Below are 23,628 nucleotides of genomic sequence, written 5' to 3' on the forward strand. Positions count from 1 at the left end.
ATTTACTTCTATTTGCTAAGCTCGAAGGGAATCATCACTTGACTTCTATACACCAGTTGAAGCTATAGATTCCATATTTATGTTCAGCACTCCCAATCAATCATACTATCATGTTCCCAAAATATACGTATCACCCTGACCCGAAAGTAGGCTTAACTAATAAATCTAAGAACATGAATAGCACTCCTGAGTTGAGCCTAAGCATATCAGGATTTAGATTCTTTCAATCTTAAGATCAACTACTGATATTGACTTGGAAAGATATGTATAACGGTAAGTTTGTAATATCTTAACTTAGTTGCAATATCGGTCCAGTCCAATGTATACTCCATACATTCGAAACTAGTATACTTTACTAATGTCCTGGAAAGAACATAACACTTACTCCAAGTGTAAGTACACATCATCGCTGATTATCACATTAGTGTAAATCCAATAACACTGATGAAACAGGGACCAAAACTTTTGATTCATATGATCACAATCACATTCCACTGTGTTGATGATACTGTAATTGTGAATAAACATATGATCTGGATTTAACTGATTTTGTGTGTATGAATGTAATAAACATATTAAACATGTTAAACATATTAAACCATTAGCATGTAAAATTCATGCAAACATCAATCACTTCAAATTTCTTATATTGATAACTAATCAGATTGTAAAGAGTTTTATTTAGGGCATAAAACCCAACAATATATTACCACGATATGGATACGTTATGATTATCAATTGTTACAATCCTAATAGTCAAGGATCCTCTATAGATGATCTACATTGAATAGGGACAAATTTACCGTTCTACCCTTCAATGTATTTTATCCTCAAAACACTTAGCTACCTATAAATGATATTTTAGTAAACTAATATAATTACTAAAATGAGATCTCAATCATTTATCTCTATTCAGCCAAGCTCGAAGAAAATCATCGTTTCACTTCTAAGAACTTATAGAAGCGATAGATTCCATATCTATATTTAGCGCTTCCATTCAATTGTACTATTATGTTCCCAAAATGTACGTATCACCCATACCAAAAGGTAGGCTTACCTAACAAATCAAAGAACACAAATAACACTCTTGAGATCGAACCTAACCATGTCAAGATTAAGATCCATAGACCTAAGATCAACCATTTATATTAACTTAGAAAGATATAACGGTAAGTTTATGATATCTTATCTAAGATCAATATCGGTCCCTTCCAATGCATACTCCATACATATGATAAATATAAACTTGGCCAATGCCCTGGAAAGGATATAACACTTATCCAAGGAGTAAATATACCTATCGCTGATTATCATGTCAGTCTAAACCCAGTGAACTGACAAATCAGGAAATTAAACTTTTGAACATATAATCATGATTTTATTCCACTGTGCTAACAACATTATAATCGTGAACAAATACATATGTTCTGGACTTAGTAGAATTTATACATTAAACATAATCATGAAATAAATCATGTGAACCATGCAACATAAAATGATTTCTGATCTTTATTAATTAGTAAATCTGATTATATTGAAATGAGTTTTATTTAGGACACAAAACCCAACAAGAATAACCCATTCTCGGTAGACCCAACAATCATAGCAGTCCAAGAGAATATATTTCTTTCAGACATTTTATCAAATACTTGATGAGTGGTGGCACTGTCCATGCATTTCAAATAAGCGTGCGTTACATGATTTAACAGGACTAGCAAGTTTGATTCTGGAAAGCCATATTTTAACACAAAACCATGGACAGCTCGTGTAGCTTCTAAAGATCTTTTATTTGTAGAATCGTGCAAAAAATCAACTAATATTTATTTTCAAGTCTTGTGTACAGTAATTGAACTCAAAAGTCATCTTGTAAATCTCTATTTGATTTCTCAGCAGTAGGCTATGGCTTAGTTACTGGTCTAGTCTGCATCAAAAAGGAAAATTTCCTTCCCTTGAGTTAAAACAATCACAAACTTACAAAGAGTCAAGAAGTCAAAAAGAAAAGAAAAGAAATACAAAAAATAAGGGTGAAGTGACTTACTTTGTTGGTGGGAGCTAGGTTTAGGAAGACGAAGGAATTCATAGGTGGGGAAGAAACCCCAGAGCCTCGAATAAACTCATGCTCTCACCTGTTACTTGCAAAAAAATGTTGGACGATTACTTGGTTATCGTTAAGTATGTAATAAGGTCAGTGTAATACCCTAAGATTAAGACAGATGGATTAGTGAACCCTAACTAGTTAAATGTGTATTTATGTGGAATTATATTATGATATAATTAAATATATGTGAATTAAACTGATTAATGACATGTTAAGATCCCGTTTGTGAGCTAGGGGCATTTTTGTAATTTTGACCCAAGAAGGGTAAAACTGTAATTTTGATGTTATAGCAAGCTTATGGACTATATTATTATGTAGTATACTTATTTTGTCCTTCTACAATATTTTCTGACAAATCGGCGCATCTTAGTCACAATTGGATATTTCGGGCTGAACCAAATTCGGGACCGAAATACACTTTCGGGATTTTATTTTGGCATTTTATAATTGATTGAATAATTTGAAATATATTTGAATTGTGTGTGTTTGATTAATGATAACTTTGCCCTTGAGTTGTGCATATGTTATATAATGGCCCTAGGGGCATTTTGGTTTTTTTGACCATTTAATTTATTTTCAACCAATAGGATTTTGTAAAATGAAAAAGACATTTTCTTCTCTGATTTTCTTGGCCCTAAACCGACTCCCTCACCCTCTCTTTTTCTCATCTCATCAATTTGGTTAATTCTTGAAAATTTCCTTGGATCATGCTAGGATTTTAGTGGTTTAGGTGCTTGGATTTGAGTAGAGCTTGAGGTAGTCTTCCTACCCCTTTAATCTGGAATTTTTCGCTGAAGTTGAAGATTGAAAAAGCATGTTTTTATGTTGTAGGTGTTCTTGTTGTTGGGTTTTGTGCCCTAAATAAAACTCATTTCAATATAATCAGATTTACTTATTAATAAGATCAGAAATAATATTTTATTTTGCATGGTTCACATGATTTATTTCATGATTATATGTATATAATGTATGAATTAAGTCCAGAACATATGAATTTGTTAAAGATTATAGTGTTGTCAGCACAGTGGAATATGATCTTAATTATATGTTCGAAAGTTTATTCCCGATTAATCAGTTCACTGGATTTAGACTGACATGATAATCAGCGATAGGTATTTTTACACCTTGGATAAGTGTTGTCCTTTCAAGGGCATTGGCAAAGTTTACCAGTATCGGATGTATGGAGTATACATCGAAAGGGACCGATATTGAACTTTGATTAGATATATTAAAATTTACCGTAATATCTATTTAATTCAATATCACCTGTTGATCCTAGATCAAATGATCTTAATCCTGATATGATTAGGTTCGATCTCAAGAGTATTATACATGTTCTTTGATTTGTTAGTTAAGCCTACTTTTGGGTCAGGGTGATACGTATATTTTGGGAACATGATAATATAATTGAGTGGGAGCGCTAACATAAATATGGAGTCTATAACTTCTATAGGAATTTAGAAGTGTAACGATGATATCCTTCGAGCTTGGCTTAACAGAGATAAATGGTGGAGATCTCATTTCACTTCGCTGAAATATCATTTATACGGAGCTAAGTGTTTTAAGGATAAAATACATTGAAGGTGTAACGGTAACTTAGTGCCTATTCAATGTAGATCATCTATTAGAGGGTCATTGATCAAATTAGGATTATAACAATGGATAACTAGTGACGTATCTATATCATGGAACATATAGAGCGTTCTATATGACAGAGAGTGCAATTCCAAGTTCTAAGTGTGGATTCAATAAGGAATTAATAAGTTAGGGAATTTACTTGGTAAATTCGGTTCGACTTATTGGAAGCTCGGTTATATAGACCCATGGTCCCCATACTAGTTGAGACCATACTGCTTGTAAGACTCAGTTAATTGATTTTGTTTAATCAATTATAATTCTAAAGTTAGACTATGTCTAATTTATGAATTTTCACTAAGCAAGGGCAAAATTGTAAAGAAAATAGATTCTAGGTTTATTTATTAATTAAGAGACTTTACATGTCTAAATTAATAAATATATTAAATTACAATATTATTTAATAATTAATTTTTAGTTATTAAATAATTAGAATTGACATTTAAATGGTTTAATTGGAAAATTGGCATTTTTGAGAAAATGGGAATGAAAAATAACAAAATGGGAAAGTTGCAAAGTGAGGCCCAATTTCCTTAAATGGCCGCCCACTATGCAAAGCCTTTTACCATTTTATTTTTCCATTATTTTAATGCCATACAATTCTAACCTAAACCTAGATGGCATTCTATAAATAGAAAGTGTTGGCTTCATGACTTTGCATATTGTTTCTTTCAGAAAAAGCCTAGCCGCCCCTCTCTCTCTTTTCTTCTCTAAAGGTTTCAAAATTCCTTGAGTGATAGAGTAGAGCCCACACACATCAAGTGGTATCTCAATCATAGCATGTAAGACTGTGAAAAATCAGCATCAAAGAAGGAGAGAAAGAGATCCAGATTCAGATCTTGATAATGCTCTGCTACAGAAAGGAATCAAGGGCTAGAGATCTGAATGGAAGGAGTCATTATATTCTGCTGCACCCAATGTAAGGTTTTCTTAAACTCTTATGTGTTTATTTCATTGTTTTAGAATTCATATTAGGATGTTAATGAAACATACTTGGTAGTAAATCTAGATCCTGGTAAAATATTTCCAACACTTGTATGCATCATTGATAATGTGAAATTCCTCTCTATATGTCTACTCTTTTTGGGATACTGGATTCTATACCTTTTGGCAACTACTTTTGGTTAATCAAGAAATTAACACTAGTAGTTTAGGCAATTTGGAATGGTGCCAAAGATGTATAGAACTTTCCTTAGACTGAATAAGTACCTTTCCTGCAACTTTAACATTCAGTCCCTTTCTGGTAGACCTAGAGACTTCAGATAGGTTTTTACACTTCTCCAAAATTACTATTCCACCCCCAGAGTAATCACCATCTTATCAGAAAGATTTTCTAACACAAAGAAAAATTTCGAAATCTGATGTTGTGTAGTCTAAAAGTTTTAAATACACCCTTATTGACTAACATATAGTTCATCTTCTTAATCTTAAGATTTACTTGATTGTCTTCCAATGTTCTTCTCCTGGAATAATCTGATACCTACTCATTACTCCCACTCAACAGCAGGTGTCTGGTCTAAGGCATACAAAAGCATATCTAAGACCTCTCACTATTGATTTAAGAAATTCTTTCATGGCTTTATCTTTTCTAGAATAGTTGAGACTTTTCCTTAGATAAATAAAATCTATGCCTAAGAAGTTGTGAAGCTTCTATAGATTGCCATTAAAAAGAAAATGCTTCAGCATCTTACTAAAGTAAGTTGCTTGCATTAGAGTAAGTAATTACCAGGTGTAGCATAAGCCATAGGTTTAGATAAACTCAAACCTATAATACTAGGAACAGGAAATCTTGTTAAGTCCATTTAATAGACTTATTAACGAAAATTTCCTTTTATGTCCTTGTAATAGAAAACTTTAGGTTATTCCATGTGAATGGATTAAACCATAGTTCTATTGGCTTTTCTTCTTAGTTTCTAGACAATCCATTACTTGTTTAAACTCACAATGGATTTTAATCACTAGTGTCTTCCAAGTCATAAGAAGGTGAGTTCTTAGAAACTCTCCCACTACGACAAGGTACTGTGAATTATGTCTAAGAAAACTAAATGGTATTAACCTCTTTGGTTGTGACAAGACAACAGAGGCAGTGGCATCATCATATGTCAAATAAGATGATAGAACACTTTTGGAATCAAAAAATAAATATCTCCTTTATTTGCTACTTTTCAGACTTAGTCATTTTCTTAGAAAAGTAGTATTTGTTTAAACAAACACTTTCTTATCTATTGACTATGGGATGGTCCACCCCTAATCACTTAGGATAGCTAAGAAACCATGGTTAACAGTTCTAGCTTTTCTTAAGATTTTGATTAGGTCATCCATGAATCTAGTAATGATTTACATTAAGTATACAACCATTACATCATTCTGAAATTGTATTACCATAGAAAGACTTAGGCAACGACTAGTAACTAATCATCAATATGCAAATCGAAATTTCTGGGGAGGTAAGTTTGGATATAATTCAAAAATCAATTTAATTATCTTTGAACTGCATATCTATTAACTATTTCTCCACCCCTATCAGTTCGCAAGATCTTTAACCACTTACCTTAATGGTTAACCATTGCTAGAAATTAATGAAATTTTTCAAACATTTCAAATTTCTTTGCATAAGGTATAATCTAGAGTGATCGTTTTAAGAATACAACGAAAAACTCATATCCACCCCTGAATGTACATCCATCTACGAATGAGATGAAAAACTTTCAGTGGATATAGGCATATAAACTCTTTGCAGAGATTGATCTTGTCAAAACCACTATGAACAAGATACAAAAGCCATAGATTAATAAAATGTGGTTGTGTCCTTTGATGACTTAAGTTTAGTTACTTCAATGAGTTCATAGAGTAGTGCAAGTGGATTTGGTCAAAGAATATTAAACTCATATTCCATATTTAATATACAGTTTTGAATCCATTAATAGAAGATGGATATTAAACACTTGTGAAAGTATAACTGTATTGTATTCTGGAAATAGAAATATAAGAAAATTTCTGTTTGGAATCTAAAATTAAAGTCAAAGACTTAAATTTATACCAAATATAATGAGTAATTCTTTCTTGGACCACCACTACTAATTTAAACTCTAAGTCAGATTTGCCCATACAAGTAGGAGATGTCTAAGATTGAGGATTTATATCATATTGTGATAGAATTTCGGGAAAATAATCAAAAATGTCATTCAATTTCTTAAGAGATAGAATGACATGAAATGATATATATAGACCATTCTTCCAATGATATGTTATTGAGCTAATTCGAAATAAATAAGCTAAGAGGAATTAGGATAATTTCGTTTAAAAATAAGAATCCAACGATGCTTCGATTAGCGAGAGTCAAAGTAATCTTATTTATATAATCTTCTTGTTTCATATTGTAAAAATACTAGTCTAAGGTGTCATCAATTGATCCATACCATATAAAACACTTACAAACTACTTATCTTTCGAGATCTAACACTATTATGTATGTCTAATGGTGAAAATTCACTAGGGATTTATCTCATTAGATAAACAAACCAAGTTAGACCAACAATGAAGATTCGAAATTAAACTACAACTTAATAACAGAAAATAACATGGTTCAATATAAATTCATACACAATTCAGAAATTATTAAACATATAGCAAGTAGGAATGACAAGTGAAAATACTAAAACATACAATCCTAAATAATTTCCAAGGTTTTCAACAAACTGATATCAGTGTCCCGTTTAGGCGAGAGTCAAAGCTACCATCCATTGAATAGAGTTGTGAGCTCATCTAAAATGTTGAACATTCTAGCAACCTTTTATTCGATCAAGATTGGAATTCAGCGTTGTCCCGTTTAGGCGAGAGTCAAGGCAATTCTATCTTATGAGCTTCCACCATTGTTTCATAATTTGCAAGTCAAATATGGTCGCCACCATTAGGGTGATCCATACCATATAAAACACTTACAAACTACTTATCTTTCTAGATTAAACGGTGCGAAATTGCTAATGAACGTTCCTCCATTAGGGAGGATTACTCACTAAAACAAACGCGATGTAAAACAAACAATGGAGATCGAATATCTTAATAATAAATCTCATTATTTTAAAATGTATTTTCATTATTATTTATAATAAAATATATTCATCAAATATCGAATTTAGAATTAAAATTCTGAATTATAATTTAATTTAATATTTATAAAATTATACTTAGATGGTGATAAAATAAATTGAATTATTTCCATCTCAGTAGTAATTTTGATATATAAATATTAAGACAATTATTTAAGTTGTATTAATTCAATTAATTTGTAACTCAAAATAAATTTTCATGAGAATATATTTATTGTATTTTGAAAAAGAAAGTATAAAAACTTTATGTTTTTCGAAATACTTAAATAATAATTACATAGAAAAATACTTCAAGCAAAAATATCACCTATCTAGATTTTCCTTTGACTAATTAATTCAATTTCTAATAATATACTTTAATTCATTTATTTTAAATTAATCAATAAATGAAAAAATCATTGATTTAAGTTGGTCCAAAAATTAATTAAAATAAATAATTAATTTACAACTTAATCTATTTTTCAAGATAAATTCAAAATCATCTTGCATTATGAAATGAAATTTCGAAAATTGATTAATAAAATAAAGAAAAAATATATTTTGAAAATTATTTAAATTTAGTTGAAAAAATAAATTTCGACTAAAAATAATTTTCTATTTAATTAAGTGTCATGAAAAAGAAATATTTAAGTATCATGATAAAAATCAACTTAGATATTTAATTTTTCAATTTAATTAAATGTATTAAATTCAAGAAATAAATAATTAAGTGTAGAGAAGGCTTAATCATTAATCTCTAGTTTAATACTAGGAAAATATACTTAAAATAAATTGTACCAAAATTAATTATTTAAATAATTAATTTCACAATGTATAATATTTTACTATTTAATATTAGAAATAATAAGTAGTCTAGAAATAACTATCTAGAAAATATCTTATTTGACTAAGTATCTTTTCCACAAAATTTGAAAAAATATCTAATTTAAGTTGTTTTAGAAGAATCTAAAAAATCAACTTAAATATCTTTCAAATTAGATTTAATTAAATTTGAAATTAAGTTATAACCACTTAATTTGAAAATATTCCATTTTAAGTTTATATTTGAAAAATCTTGAAAATTTTCCACTTAATTAAAGAATCTTAATAACCAATTCCTAAAATTCCTCAACATAATTTTGAAAATTTGAAATTCAAAAGATATTCAGATTTAAGTTGATTAGTTAGAGATAACTAATTTTCAACTTAAATAGGAATATTTAATGAAAAATTTATATTAAGCTTCAGAAAGAATCTAGATGGTTATAATTCTATATTTAATTAAATACAAGAAAATACATATAGTTTAGCTTAGAATAAAATTCTTTAAACTATGGTTTTCTTAAATTAATTTCAAAATAAATGAAATTAATTATGTTGCTAATCAATTTTATTAGGTTAAACTAATTTAATTAACCTAGTGCAGTTATTTAAATCAGGCAAGTGGGCCTTCACAATTGGGGTGGTTCATGTGAGGGGGTGCTGGGTTCAGTATGTCGTACCCACTTCTATGGTTCCCAACTCTCACACAAGGCCCAAAAGAGAGGAATTTAACCTTAAAATTGTTGGGTTTTATGCCCTAAATAAAACTCTTTACAACCTGATTAGTTATCAATATAAGAAATTTGAAGTGATTGATGTTTGCATGAATTTTACATGCTAATGGTTTAATATGTTTAATATGTTTATTACATTCATACACACAAAATCAGTTAAATCCAGATCATATGTTTATTCACAATTACAGTATCGTCAACACAGTGGAATGTGATTGTGATCATATGAATCAAAAGTTTTGGTCCCTGTTTCATCAGTGTTATTGGATTTACACTGATGTGATAATCAGCGATGATGTGTACTTACACTTGGAGTAAGTGTTATGTTCTTTCCAGGACATTAGTAAAGTATACTAGTTTCGAATGTATGGAGTATACATTGGACTGGACCGATATTGCAACTAAGTTAAGATATTACAAACTTACCGTTATACATATCTTTCCAAGTCAATATCAGTAGTTGATCTTAAGATTAAAAGAATCTAAATCCTGATATGCTTAGGCTCAACTCAGGAGTGCTATTCATGTTCTTTGATTTATTAGTTAAGCCTACTTTTGGGTCAGGGTGATACGTATATTTTGGGAACATGATAGTATGATTGAGTGGGAGTGTTGAACATAAATATGGAATCTATAGCTTCTACTGGTGTATAGAAGTCAAGTGATGATTCCCTTCGAGCTTAGCAAATAGAAGTAAATGGATGAGCTCTTGTTTAACTGACTAATTATTAGATCACTAAACACCATTTACAGGTAGCTAAGTGTTTTAAGGGGCAAAATACATTGAAGGGTGAGAACGGTAAAGAAATCCTATCTCGATGTAGATCATCTATATAGAGGATCTTTAAATCACTATAAGATTATAACAATGGTTAAATGAGATAGTATATTGATATCGTGAAACATACAACATGCTCTATATAAGTCTGAGAGTGCAATTCTAAGTTCTAAGAGTGGATTCAACGAAGAATTAATAAGTAGGAATTTACTTGGTAAATTTGGTTCACTTATTGGAAGCTCAGCATATAGATCCATGGTCCCCATTCTAGTTGAGAACATTCTGCTTGTAAGACTCATTAATTGATTCGTGATTGATCAATTATAATTCTAAAGTTAGACTATGTCTAATTTTATGAATTTTCACTAAGCAGGGGTGAAATTGTAAAGAAAAGAGATTCTAGGTTTATTTATTTATTAATGGGCTTTATATGTCTAATTAATAATTAAATTAAATAACAATATTATTTAATAATCTATTTTAGTTATTAAATAATTAGTTTTGGCATTTAAAAGGTTAGAATTGGAAAATTGGCGTTTTTGAGAAAATAGAGATAAAATTTGATAAAACTGCAAAATCAAGTGAGGCCCATTAAACAACATATGGCCGGCCACTTAGATGAAGTTTTTCAAATTAATATTTTCATTATTTTAATGCCAAATAAATCCTAACCTAAACCTAGTAGTTGCCTATAAATAGAAAGTGATGGCTCAGTCACAACACATGCTTTGACAAGTTTTCAACAAGCCTTTCTGACAGAAATTTCTCTCTTCAGAAAAACTGAGCCTTCCCCACTTTCTATACCTTGGCCGAAACCCTCTCTCTCTCTTTTCTCCTTCATCTTTTTCGACCCTAGTGAAAGAGTAAGTGCCCACACACAGCAAGCAGTAACTCAATCATAGATTGGAAGACTGTGAAGGATCAAACTTGAAGAAGAAGGACATTCGGGCTCAGATCTTGATTATACTCTGCTACAGAAAGGATTCAAGGGTTAGAGATCTGAGTGGAAGGAGACATTAATTCCGCTGCATCAATGTAAGGTTTTCTTAACTTGATATGTGTTTAATTTATCGTTTTAAAAAGTTCATATTTAGGGTGTTTAAACAACATACTTGTGAGTAGATCTAAGATCCTGGTAAAATAAATTCCAACAACTGGCCTCAGAGCCATGGTAATTGATTTACTAACATGAAATTTGGACTTTAAAACGATTGTTTGTATGTTTTTGGATGATATCATGTTGTATTGAGTGTTATTTGATGATTGATTGATGTTTGTAAATTTTCGTGAAAAATAATTGCGATTCTGTCTCTGGAATTATTTTTATTGGATAGTATGGAAACAATTAAGCAAGTTAGCCTTTTACAGAACTCAATTTGGATTTTATTTGAATTAGTTATGAATTTTTGAAGATTTGAAAAAATCGGGGCTGTGCTGAATTTTTCCTGCGATCGCAGAACTGTCCGTACAGTTCACAATTTTTTCGTTTTTCTTCGATTTTTCATGCTTTTTCATGGAATTAACTTCCGATTTTTTGTATAGTTTTGTATATATACTATTACTATTCCTAATTCAATTCTAATTATCATTTTGAATTAATTTAAAATTTTTTAAATTTAATTCAAGATATTAGTGTAATTTGAATTTGAATAGAATTAGTATCTATCTTCTTGCTTAAAAATCTATCTTATTTTTAAATTTGATTATATCTTATCTTATTTTTAAATTTAAGGTCAGATTTTATAAATATTTTTTTAAAAAATCAAATCTTTTTTAGATATTTTGACCTTAGTTAAATTTAAAATAAGATATTTATAATCATGTAATTTTAAATAGATGTAAGATATTTTGCTAACTTTTAAATTTTGTTATTTTATTTATTTAAATTAAATTTAAAATCTGATAAGATATTTCATTTATCTTTTCTAATTTTTATTTAATTTTTATTTTTAAAATAACATTTAATTTTTAAAAGTAGTTAGCAAATTTTGAAATGATATTTAGGTTGGTTGAAACCTAATTTTTCAAAAAGTAGGTTTAATTTTAATTTTTTTTTTTAAATTTCGAAATTAAAATTTTTTTTTCCGAAATAAAAAATATTTTTTTTTATTTTTATTTTTTCGAAAATTAAAATATTTTTTATTTAATTATTTATTTTTCGAAATTATTTATTTAAAATTAAATAAATCCTACTTCCAACTATCCAGCTAACCTTGTTGCAGGAGTATGTGGTTTTAACTTGTGTGTAAGTTTTTTAAAAACCTATTATTACTTGATTGCAAATAGCCATGATTACTTTTTGCCAGATCTAATGATCTGATGGCTCCCTTGGTCAAGTTAATAATTTGTAACAGGTAAATTTTACAATCTTCTTTCATCTGTGTATGACCTAGCAACATGATAGGATCCATCCAAGTGTGTACCTGTGTGAGCCTATGTGTTTATTTTATTATATAGATGCATATAGGTTGTTGCTAAATAAAATGTCACACCATGATAGATTTTATTTAGGTCCATTTAGTTATTGGACCTATTCAATTAATAACAGTTATTTATTTTAAGGTTAAATTCCTCTCTTTTGGGCCTTGTGTGAGAGTTGGGAGCCATAGAAGTGGGTACGACATACTGAACCCAGCACCCCCTCACATGAACTACCCCAATTGTGAAGGCCCATTTACCTGATTTGAATAATTGTACTAGGTTAATTATATTAGTTTGACCTAATAAAATTGAATTAGCAACATAATTAACTTTTAAAATATATGAAATTTTTTTTCATTTTAATATTTTAAAGTTAATTTTAAGAAAAACACTTTTAGTTTAGATATTATTTCTAGACAAACTATTTGTATTTTTCTTGTATTTAATTAAATATAGAATTTTAACTAACTAGATTCTTTCTGGAGCTTGTTTAATTAAATATTCATATTTAAGTTATAAATTAGTTGTATCAACTGATTTTTCTTATCTAACTTAAATTTGAATATTTTATTTAAATTTTAAATCAAGTTGAGGAATCCTAGGCATTAGTTATTAAAGATTCTTAAGATATTTTTTAAGTTAATATCTTTTCACATATTAACTTAAAATGGAATATTTTAGATATTTTTTTTGGTTAATATCTTTTCAAATATTAACTTTAAATCAAATTAAGTGGTTACAACTTAATTTTGATATTTAATTAAATCTAAATTTGAAATTATTTAAGTTTTAGATTTTTTCTATATAACTTAAATTAGATATTTTTCAAATTTTTGAAAAGATACTTAGTCAAATATGATATTTTCTAGATAGTAATTTCTAGACTACTTATTATTTCTAATATTTAAATAGAAAAATTATACTTTGTGAAATTAATTATTTAAATAATTAATTTTGGTACAATTTTATTAAGTATATTTTTCCTAGTATTAAATAGAAATTAATAATTAAGCCTTCTCTACACTTAATTATTTATTTCTTGAATTTAATACATTTAATTAACTTGAAGAATCTAAATATCTAAGTTGATTTTCATCATGATACTTAAATATTTATTGATTTTTCATGACACTTAATTAAATAGAAAATTATTTTTTGGTTGAAATTTAATTTTTCAACTTAAATTTAAATAATTTTCAATATATATATATTTTTTCTTTATTTTATTAATCAATTTCGAAATTTGCATTTTATTTATGCAATATTTTTGAATTTTTTATTTTGAAAAATAGATTGAGTTGTAAATTAATTATTTATTTTAATTAATTCTTGGACCAACTACAATCAATGATTTTTTCATTTAATTGATTAATTTAAATAAATAAATTTAAAATATATATATATTATTAGAAATTGAATTAACTAGTCAAAAGAATATCTAGATAGGTGATATTTTTGCTTGAAGTATTTCTTTTCTATTTTTATTATTTTCGAAAATTGTATGTTTATATACTTTAAATTTTCGAACCCAATAAATATATTCTCAAAGGAAATTTTTAAGTTGCTAATTATTTATTTAATTCAACTTAAATTAATTTCCTTAATATTTATATTTAAGATTATTACTAAGATGGAAATAATTAATTTTATTTCAATCACCATCTAAGTATAATTTTATAAATATTATATTAAATTCTTATTTTGAATTTCAATTCTTAATTTAGAATTTAATGAGATTTATTTATTAGAATAATAAAGAAAATACATTTTAAATAATGAGCTTTATTATTATTAAGATATTCGATCTCCATTGTGGGTTTTACACCGCGTTTGTTTTAGTGAGTAATCCTCCCTAATGGAGGAACGTTCATTAGCAATTTCGCACCGTTTAATCTCGCATGATAAGTGGTTTGTAAGTGTTTTATATGGTATAGATCACCCTAATGGTGGCGACCATATTTGACTTGCAAATTGCGAAACAATGGTAGAAGCTCATAAGATAGAATAGCCTTGACTCTCGCCTAAACGGGACAACGCTGGATTCCAATGTTGATCGAATAAAAGGTTGCTAGAATGTTTAACATTTTAGATGAGCTGACAACTCTATTCAATGGATGGTAGCTTTGACTCTCGCCTAAACGGGAAACTGATATCAGTTTGTTGAAAACCTTGGAAATTATTTAGGATTGAATTTTTTAAGTATTTTCTCATATCATTCCTACTTGCTATGTGCTTATAATTTCTGAATAGATTTTGTGTGTTAAACCATTATTTAATTTCTATTTGTTGATTTCTATTATTTTGTAGTATCCTGTTTTGTCAAAATGAATCCCATGTTATCACTGTTGACTGAAAAATAAGCTGAATGGATCTAACTTTAATAAATGGAATGAGAACATTAATATTGCTCTCATAGGAGAAAGTGCCTTGTTTGTTTTAACTGAGCCGTCACCTGAAGTGCCTGGGGATAATGCATCCAAAGCTGTGAAAGAAAAGTATGAGCGTTGGCAGAAAGCAAATGACAAAGCTCTATACTTTATGCTTTCTAGCATGGTTGACACCCTCAAAACTTGGTTTTCTAAAACTGAGAAGGCTGCTGAAGTAATGACGAAGTTAAATGAGTTATTCGGTAAGGCATCACTTCAGTCATGCTTTGACGCGACTAAGAAGTACATTAATGCACGGATGGAACCTCATCAAAACGTGCGTGACCATGTTCTCCTCATGTCCAGTTATTTCCAAGAAGCCCAGGATCATGGTGCTGAAATGGACAGTGCTACTCAAGTTAGTCTTATCTTGAATAGCCTGACTCCAGTATTTCTACCATATACATCAAATTATGTCATGAATAAGAAGGAAATTGACTTTCATGAATTAGTCAATGACCTTCAAACTTATGAAAATTTGATTGGAGGACCCAAGAAGAAAGGGAGTAAACCTCACAATCCTGGGAATGGTAATGGGACGATAAAACCTGAAGCAAATGTTGCCTCTGCTTCAAAGCCCAAATCGAAGAAGAAGTGGAACAACACCAAGAAGCGAACAAAAGCCATGAAGAATAAAAAGGCTGTTCCTTCCGGTGATGCTGCACTAAAAGGAAAGTGTTTCTACTGCAATGAGAAAGGTCATTGGAAACCCCAGTGTCCTAAACTTCTTGCAAAGAAACAAGGTATTTCCATTTATAAACTTTAAGAGTTTAGTGAATTATTATCCAATTGGATTTATGATTCTGGACTAACTTTGTTTATTTGTTTTTCTTCTTCTTATAGGCCAAGCTACTTGAACTCAATTGAGTTAAATCAGAAAGCTGGACCAAGGGTGAAATCGTCCAGATGAAGATGAAGCTCTTCAATTTTTGAATTAATTGTTTTAGTTTAAAGACAATTTGGATTTCAAATTTTAGTCAGGGATATTTATCCCTGTTTCTCTCATATTGTTGCAATACATTTTTTTTATTAATAAAGTTTCTAATTTTCGAAATTCACTATTGCAATTTATGAGATTGAGCTTCATTTAATTTATCTTCATCAATTATTACCACATTATATTTGTATGTTTGTATGTGTAAGTGTTTTTATTATTGATGCAAATTCTATGATATTTTCAACTCTTCATAGAGTTATATTATAAAAACACTAGAAATTATTTCTATGTTTATCAATAATTGTTAATTCTCATACAATTATTAAGAATTTGTTTAATAAAAGGATCTTATGATCTGATAGGGGTGGAGAAAAGTTAAGAAAACTATGCAGTTCAACGATCTTTTATATCTAATGAACTTTGGATAGTATTCAACTCCACATAAACTCTATCACACTATGAGAATCATGATCTTTACAACCTTTAGAGGTGGATCATAATCTCTATATACTTAGGGGTGGAGGTTATCCACAAGTACCCTATATGTATATTCTTAGGGGTGGAGTCTATTCCACAATTCCCTATGAAACACATATCTTGTTTAAACATGGAAGTAATATAATGAGTCAGCTATTGTCAATATAAATTCTTGATCTTGATTGTATGTTCCATTTCGTTTTTACTGTTGTAAGTAAAAGTTTGATACCTTTGAAAGTTCTTTGTTAAAGTTTCACACTACCTTAATTGAGTGGGAGAATTTTAAAATTCTATACCCATCTTCATTAGGTTGATAATTGTGATAGGTACTTAAGAACACTACTGAAAAGCAAATCTAACCATTCACATGGATAGGAATAGCTTATCAGAATTATGAGAATAAGATAAAGAACTCTAGTTCAGTTCATTCAAATGACTTGAACCAAGAATTCTTAATCCTCATAAAATTTGATGGTATCTTAATTTTGATTACTTTATCTCTGGCATGTATTTTTCACTTCAAATACTAGTCTGCTATGTTGATGACTTAGTCTTAACTTAAAGTTTTAAGACTAATACAAAAGTCACAACTAGGTAACTCTCTAAACAATTAGAGGTTAAAAGTATTATTTAACCAGACATCTTCTATTGAGTGGGAGCTATCTGAGATGTAATCAAATAGGGAACATTAGAAGATATTCAGGAAAGATTTATGAAAGTGATCTATATGTCAGATATTAAGGAACTGTGTATCAGTTATCCTTAGTATCTCACCATCTAATTTCGATTTCTATAAGATGGTGCTTACTTTGGGGAAGGAGGAATTATTGAATAATGATTCAAGCTCTACCAGAAAAGAACTATAACTTGGTCTATTCGAAAATACCAGAAAGTTATATCACTGAAGAAAAGTCTACACTGTATTATCTCAATTACATATTTTAAAATATGAGAGATGTGTCTTCTGTTTATCCAGATGTACTTTTAAAACAGTAAAGATTTCAGTATCCCTTGATGAGTAAAGCATATAGTAAAGGATGTTTCATAAGTTTTTATGAACTAATTTCCAGAAGTTTGGGTGGATTCAAATATACTACACTTGATCTGAAGATCAAGACATCAGATTGACCAATTTGCACAGTTTGTTTTATATTAGTGCAAGTGGGAGTTTGTTGGGTTTTATGCCCTAAATAAAACTCTTTACAATCTGATTAGTTATCAATATAAGAAATTTGAAGTGATTGATGTTTGCATGAATTTTACATGCTAATGGTTTAATATGTTTAATATGTTTATTACATTCATACACACAAAATCAGTTAAATCCAGATCATACGTTTATTCACAATTACAGTATCGTCAACACAGTGGAATATGATTGTGATCATATGAATCAAAAGTTTTGGTCCCTGTTTCATCAGTGTTATTGGATTTACACTGATGTGATAATCAGCAATGATGTGTACTTACACTTGGAGTAAGTGTTATGTTCTTTCCAGGACATTAGTAAAGTATACTAGTTTCGAATGTATGGAGTATACATTGGACTGGACCGATATTGCAACTAAGTTAAGATATTACAAACTTACCGTTATACATATCTTTCCAAGTCAATATCAGTAGTTGATCTTAAGATTAAAAGAATCTAAATCCTGATATGCTTAGGCTCAACTCAGGAGTGCTATTCATGTTCTTTGATTTATTAGTTAAGCTTACTTTTTGGTCAGGGTGATACGTATATTTTGGGAACATGATAGTATGATTGAGTGAGAGTGCTGAACATAAATATGGAATCTATAGCTTCTACTGGTGTATAGAAGTCAAGTGATGATTCCCTTCGATCTTAGCAAATAGAAGTAAATGGATGAGCTCTTGTTTAACTGACTAATTATTAGATCACTAAACACCATTTACAGGTAGCTAAGTGTTTTAAGGGGCAAAATACATTGAAGGGTGAGAACGGTAAAGAAATCCCATCTCGATGTAGATCATCTATATAGAGGATCTTTAAATCACAATAAGATTATAACAATGGTTAAATGAGATAGTATATTGATATCGTGAAACATACAACATGCTCTATATAAGTCTGAGAGTGCAATTCTAAGTTCTAAGAGTGGATTCAACGAAGAATTAATAAGTAGGAATTTACTTGGTAAATTTGGTTCACTTATTGGAAGCTCAGCATATAGATCCATGGTCCCCATTCTAGTTGAGAACATTCTGCTTGTAAGACTCATTAATTGATTCGTGATTGATCAATTATAATTCTAAAGTTAGACTATGTCTAATTTTATGAATTTTCACTAAGCAGGGGTGAAATTGTAAAGAAAAGAGATTCTAGGTTTATTTATTTATTAATGGACTTTATATGTCTAATTAATAATTAAATTAAATGACAATATTATTTAATAATCTATTTTAGTTATTAAATAATTAGTTTTGGCATTTAAAAGGTTAGAATTGGAAAATTGGCGTTTTTGAGAAAATAGAGATAAAATTTGATAAAACTGCAAAATCAAGTGAGGCCCATTAAACACCATATGGCCGGCCACTTAGATGAAGTTTTTCAAATTAATATTTTCATTATTTTAATGCTAAATAAATCCTAACCTAAACCTAGTAGTTGCCTATAAATAGAAAGTGATGGCTCAGTCACAACACATGCTTTGACAAGTTTTCAACAATCCTTTCTGACAGAAATTTCTCTCTTCAGAAAAACTGAGCCTTCCCCACTTTCTATACCTTGGCCGAAACCCTCTATCTCTTTTCTCGTTCATCTTTTTCGACCCTAGTGAAAGAGTAAGTGCCCACACACAGCAAGCAGTAACTCAATCATAGATTGGAAGACTGTGAAGGATCAAACTTGAAGAAGAAGGACATTCGGGCTCAGATCTTGACTATACTCTGCTACAGAAAGGATTCAAGGGTTAGAGATCTGAGTGGAAGGAGACATTAATTCCGCTGCATCAATGTAAGGTTTTCTTAACTTTATATGTGTTTAATTTATCGTTTTAGAAAGTTCATATTTATGGTGTTTAAACAACATACTTGTGAGTAGATCTAAGATCCTGGTAAAATAAATTCCCAACAAAAATGAACAACTATTATTAATTGAATAGGCCCAAAACTAAATGGGCCTAAATAAAATCTATCAAAAACTATGATATTTTATTTAGCAACAACAACCTATATGCATCTATAATAAAATTAAACATGTAGGCTCACACAGGCACATAATTTGGATGGATCCTATCATGTTGCTAGGTCATACACAAATGAAAGAAGATTGTGAAAATTACCTGTTACAAATTATTTACTTGACCAAGGGAGCCATGAGTTAAAATCAGATCATTGGATCTGTCAATAAGTTAACCATGGCTATTTGCAATCAAGCAATAATAGGTTTTAAAAACTTACAAACTAGCTAAAACACATACTCCTGCAACAAAGTTAGCTGGATAGTTGGATGCAGGATTTATTTAATTTTAAATAATTAAATAATTAAATTAAAAAAATTATTTAAAATAATTTCGAAAAAAAATAATTAAATAAAAAAAATTATTTTCGAAAAATAATAAAATAAAATAAAATTTATATATTTTCGAAATTAATATAATAATATTTAAAATTAAACCTACAATTTTGAAAAATTAGGTTTCAACCAACCTAAATATCACTTCAAAATTTGCTAACTACTTTTAAAAATTTAATGTTATTTTATAAATAAAAATTAAAAAAAAGATAAATAAATATCTTTTTCAGATTTTATGATTTAATTTAAATAAATAAAATAACAAAATTTAAAAGTTAGCAAAATATCTTACATCTATTTAAAATTACATGATTATAGTTATCTTATTTTAAATTTAAATAAGGTCAAATTATTTTAAAAAAAAATTAATTTAAAAATAAGATAAATATAATCAAATTTAAAAATAAGATAGATAATTAAGCAAAAAGATAGATATTTACTATTTTCAAATTCAAATCACACTAATATCATGAATTAAATTAAAAAATATTAATTAATTTAATTATGATAATTAGAATTGAATTAGGAATAGTAAATGTATAAATACATAACTACACAAAAAATCGGAAGTTAAATCCATGAAATAGCATGAAAAATCGAAGAAAAACGAAAAAAAAATGCAAGCTGTACAGACGGTATGCTGTGCATTCTCGTCCGCGCGCGCAGAGGAGTGCATAGCCGAGATTTCTCGGCGCAGGGGGGTCACTAGCATGATTTCCGCGCGCGGAAGCTGGTTGCCCGATTCCTGATTTTTTTTTAAACTTCAAAAAATCATAACTAATTCAAATTAAATCGAAATTAAGTTCTGTAAAAAAGTAAATTGCTTAATTTTTTCCATACTATCCAATAAAAATAATTCCAGAAACAGATATTCAATTATTTTTCAAAAAAATTCACAAACATCAATCAATCATCATATAACACTCAATACAACATGATACCATCCAAAACATCAAACAATCGTTTTAAGCGCAAATTTCTTGCAAGCAAATCAATTACCATGGCTCTGATACCAGTTGTTGGAAATTATTTTACCAGGATCTTAGATCTACTCACAAGTATGTTGATTAACACCCTAAATATGAACTTTCTAAAACGATGAAATAAACACATATAAAGTTTAGTAAACCTTATATTGGGTGCAGCGGAATAATATGACTCCTTCCGTTCAGATCTCTAACCCTTGTATCCTTTCTCTCGCAGAGTATTATCAAGATCTGAACCTGGATCTCTTTCTCTGATTCTTTAGTGCTGAAACTCCTTCTTGTTGAAAGTCTTTCTTCACGATCTTCCTCGCTATGATTGAGGTATCACTTGCTCTATGTGGGCACTACTCTAATCACTAAGTGTTTCGAAATCTTAAGGAAGAAGAGAGAGAGGGAGTGGTCGGCCAAGGTAGAGAGAGAGAGGCTCAGGTTTTTCTGAATGAAATGTGTGAAAGCTAAGTGTAAATTTCCTGAAGCCTTCGCTATCTATTTATAGGATTCCACTAGGGTTAGGTTTGAATTATTTGGCATTAAAATAATGAAAATATCAGAGGTAAAACCCTACAAAAGTGGCCGGCCCTATACAGTATGGATTTGGGCCTCACTTTTTGCAATTTTGCAGTTTTATCATTTCTGCATCTAATTTTCTCAAAAACGCCAATTTTCAAATTCAACCATTTAAATGCCATAATTATTAAATAATATTATCATTTATCATATTTATTAATTGAACCATACAAAGTATCATAATTAACAAATAAAACTCTTTCTTTACAATTTCGCCCTTACTTAGTGAAAAATTCACAAATAGACATAGTCTAAATTGAGAATTATAATTGATTAATCAAAACCAATTGTACGAGTCTTACAAGCAATATTATCTTAACTAGTGGGGGGACCATGGGTCTATATAACCGAGCTTCCAATAAGCAGATCAAGAATTTATTACTTAAATTCACTAACTTATTAATTCTTCATTGAATCCACGCATAGAACTTAGAATTGCACTCTCAGTATATAGAATGCTCTATATGTTCCACCATATAAACACATCATAAGTTATCCATTGTTATGATCCTAATTTGATCAAGGATCCTCTATATGAATGATCTACACTGTAAAGGGATTAGATTACCGTTACACCCTACTATGTATTTTATCCTTAAAACACTTAACCCTGTATAAATGATATTTCAGCTTATGTGAAATGAGTACTCCACCATTTATTTTCGTTTGGTCAAGCTCGAAGGAGATCATCCTTTGCTTACTTTTCGCCAGATAGAAGCTATAGATTCCATGTTTATGTTAGCGCTCCAACTCATTTGCACTATCGTGTTCCCAAAATGTACGTATCACCCTGACCCAAAAGTAGGCTTAACTAACAAATCAAAGAACACGAATAGCCTCTTGAGATTGAGCCTAATCATAACAGGATTAAGATCATTTGATCAAGGATCAACTAGGCGATATTGACTTGAATAGATATTACTGTAAGTTTAATAAATCTAAGTCAAAGTTCAATATTGGTCCCTTCCGATGCATACTCCATGCATCCAACCTAAGCTTTACTTTAACCAATGCTCTGGAAAGAACTTAGCATTTCTCCAAATGCAAGTAACTACTCTGTTGTAGATTATCATATCAGTAAAACCCCGTGTCTGATAAATCTAGGAAACTTTATTCACATAGGCATGTTTACTTTCCAAAGTGTTGACGGCACAATAAACAGGATCAAGTATGTGAAAAGGGTTTCAGATGAATTCATACATTATGTACATATAATCATGAAATAAATCATGTGAACCATGCAACATTAAATGTTATTTCTGATCTATATTAATAAGTAAATCTGATTATATTGAAATGAGTTTTATTTAGGGCATAAAACCCAACAGTATAGGCCTTGACAGGTTGAATGGTGGCACTTAACAAATTCATTTCTAAGTCAGCTGATAAGTGTGTGCTGTTCTTCAACATATTGTGAGGCAACAAAAGTTTCGAGTGGACAAAAGAGTGCAAAGAGGCCTTTCAGAGCATAAAAAGGCATCTCGTAACGCCTCCAATTTTGGCAAAACCAATAACTGGAGAGACGTTATTTCTTTATTTAGCCATCTCAGAAGATGCGATTAGTGCATCTATAGTGCGAGAAAAGGGCAAGCACCAACAACCTATTTACTACGTAAGTAAAAGGTTACTAGGGGTAGAATCCAGATATCCCCCTATAGAAAAACTCGCGTTATGCCTAGTCCCTGCGTCTCACAAACTACGGCCATACTTCTAGGCTCACCCCATAAAAGTGTTAACCGATCAGCCCTTGAGACAAGTTTGATCAAAACTAGATGCTTTTGGAAGATTGATAAAATGGTCGATTTAACTAGGGCAGTTCGACATAACATACCTTCCTCGAACATCCATTAAGGACCAAGCTTTAGCTGATTTCTTGATAGAAGGTATAACTCCAGAAGAGATCCCACCTGATCAGCGAGATGAGGAAACCTTGAAGTTATATATGGATGGCGCATCCAACGAACAGGGTTTGGGTGCAGGGGTAATATTAATATCGCCGAAAGGCTGTAAGTTTCACTATGCTCTAAGGTTCCAATTTGATGCATGTTGGAATTATTTTACCAGGATCTAGATTTACTAACAAGTATGTTTCATTAACATCCTAATATGAATTTCTAAAAAAAT

General features: G+C 29.7%; 1 pseudogene; it reads right to left on the reverse strand.

The window, feature by feature from the left end:
- The window catches only part of LOC115704003 (pentatricopeptide repeat-containing protein At3g53360, mitochondrial-like), a 56,455-nt pseudogene that overhangs the window by 4,105 nt on the left and 28,722 nt on the right, over positions 1-23,628 (reverse strand).

This window comes from Cannabis sativa, chromosome 1 (assembly GCF_029168945.1).
Source record: "Cannabis sativa cultivar Pink pepper isolate KNU-18-1 chromosome 1, ASM2916894v1, whole genome shotgun sequence".
NCBI classification, from domain to species: domain Eukaryota; kingdom Viridiplantae; phylum Streptophyta; class Magnoliopsida; order Rosales; family Cannabaceae; genus Cannabis; species Cannabis sativa.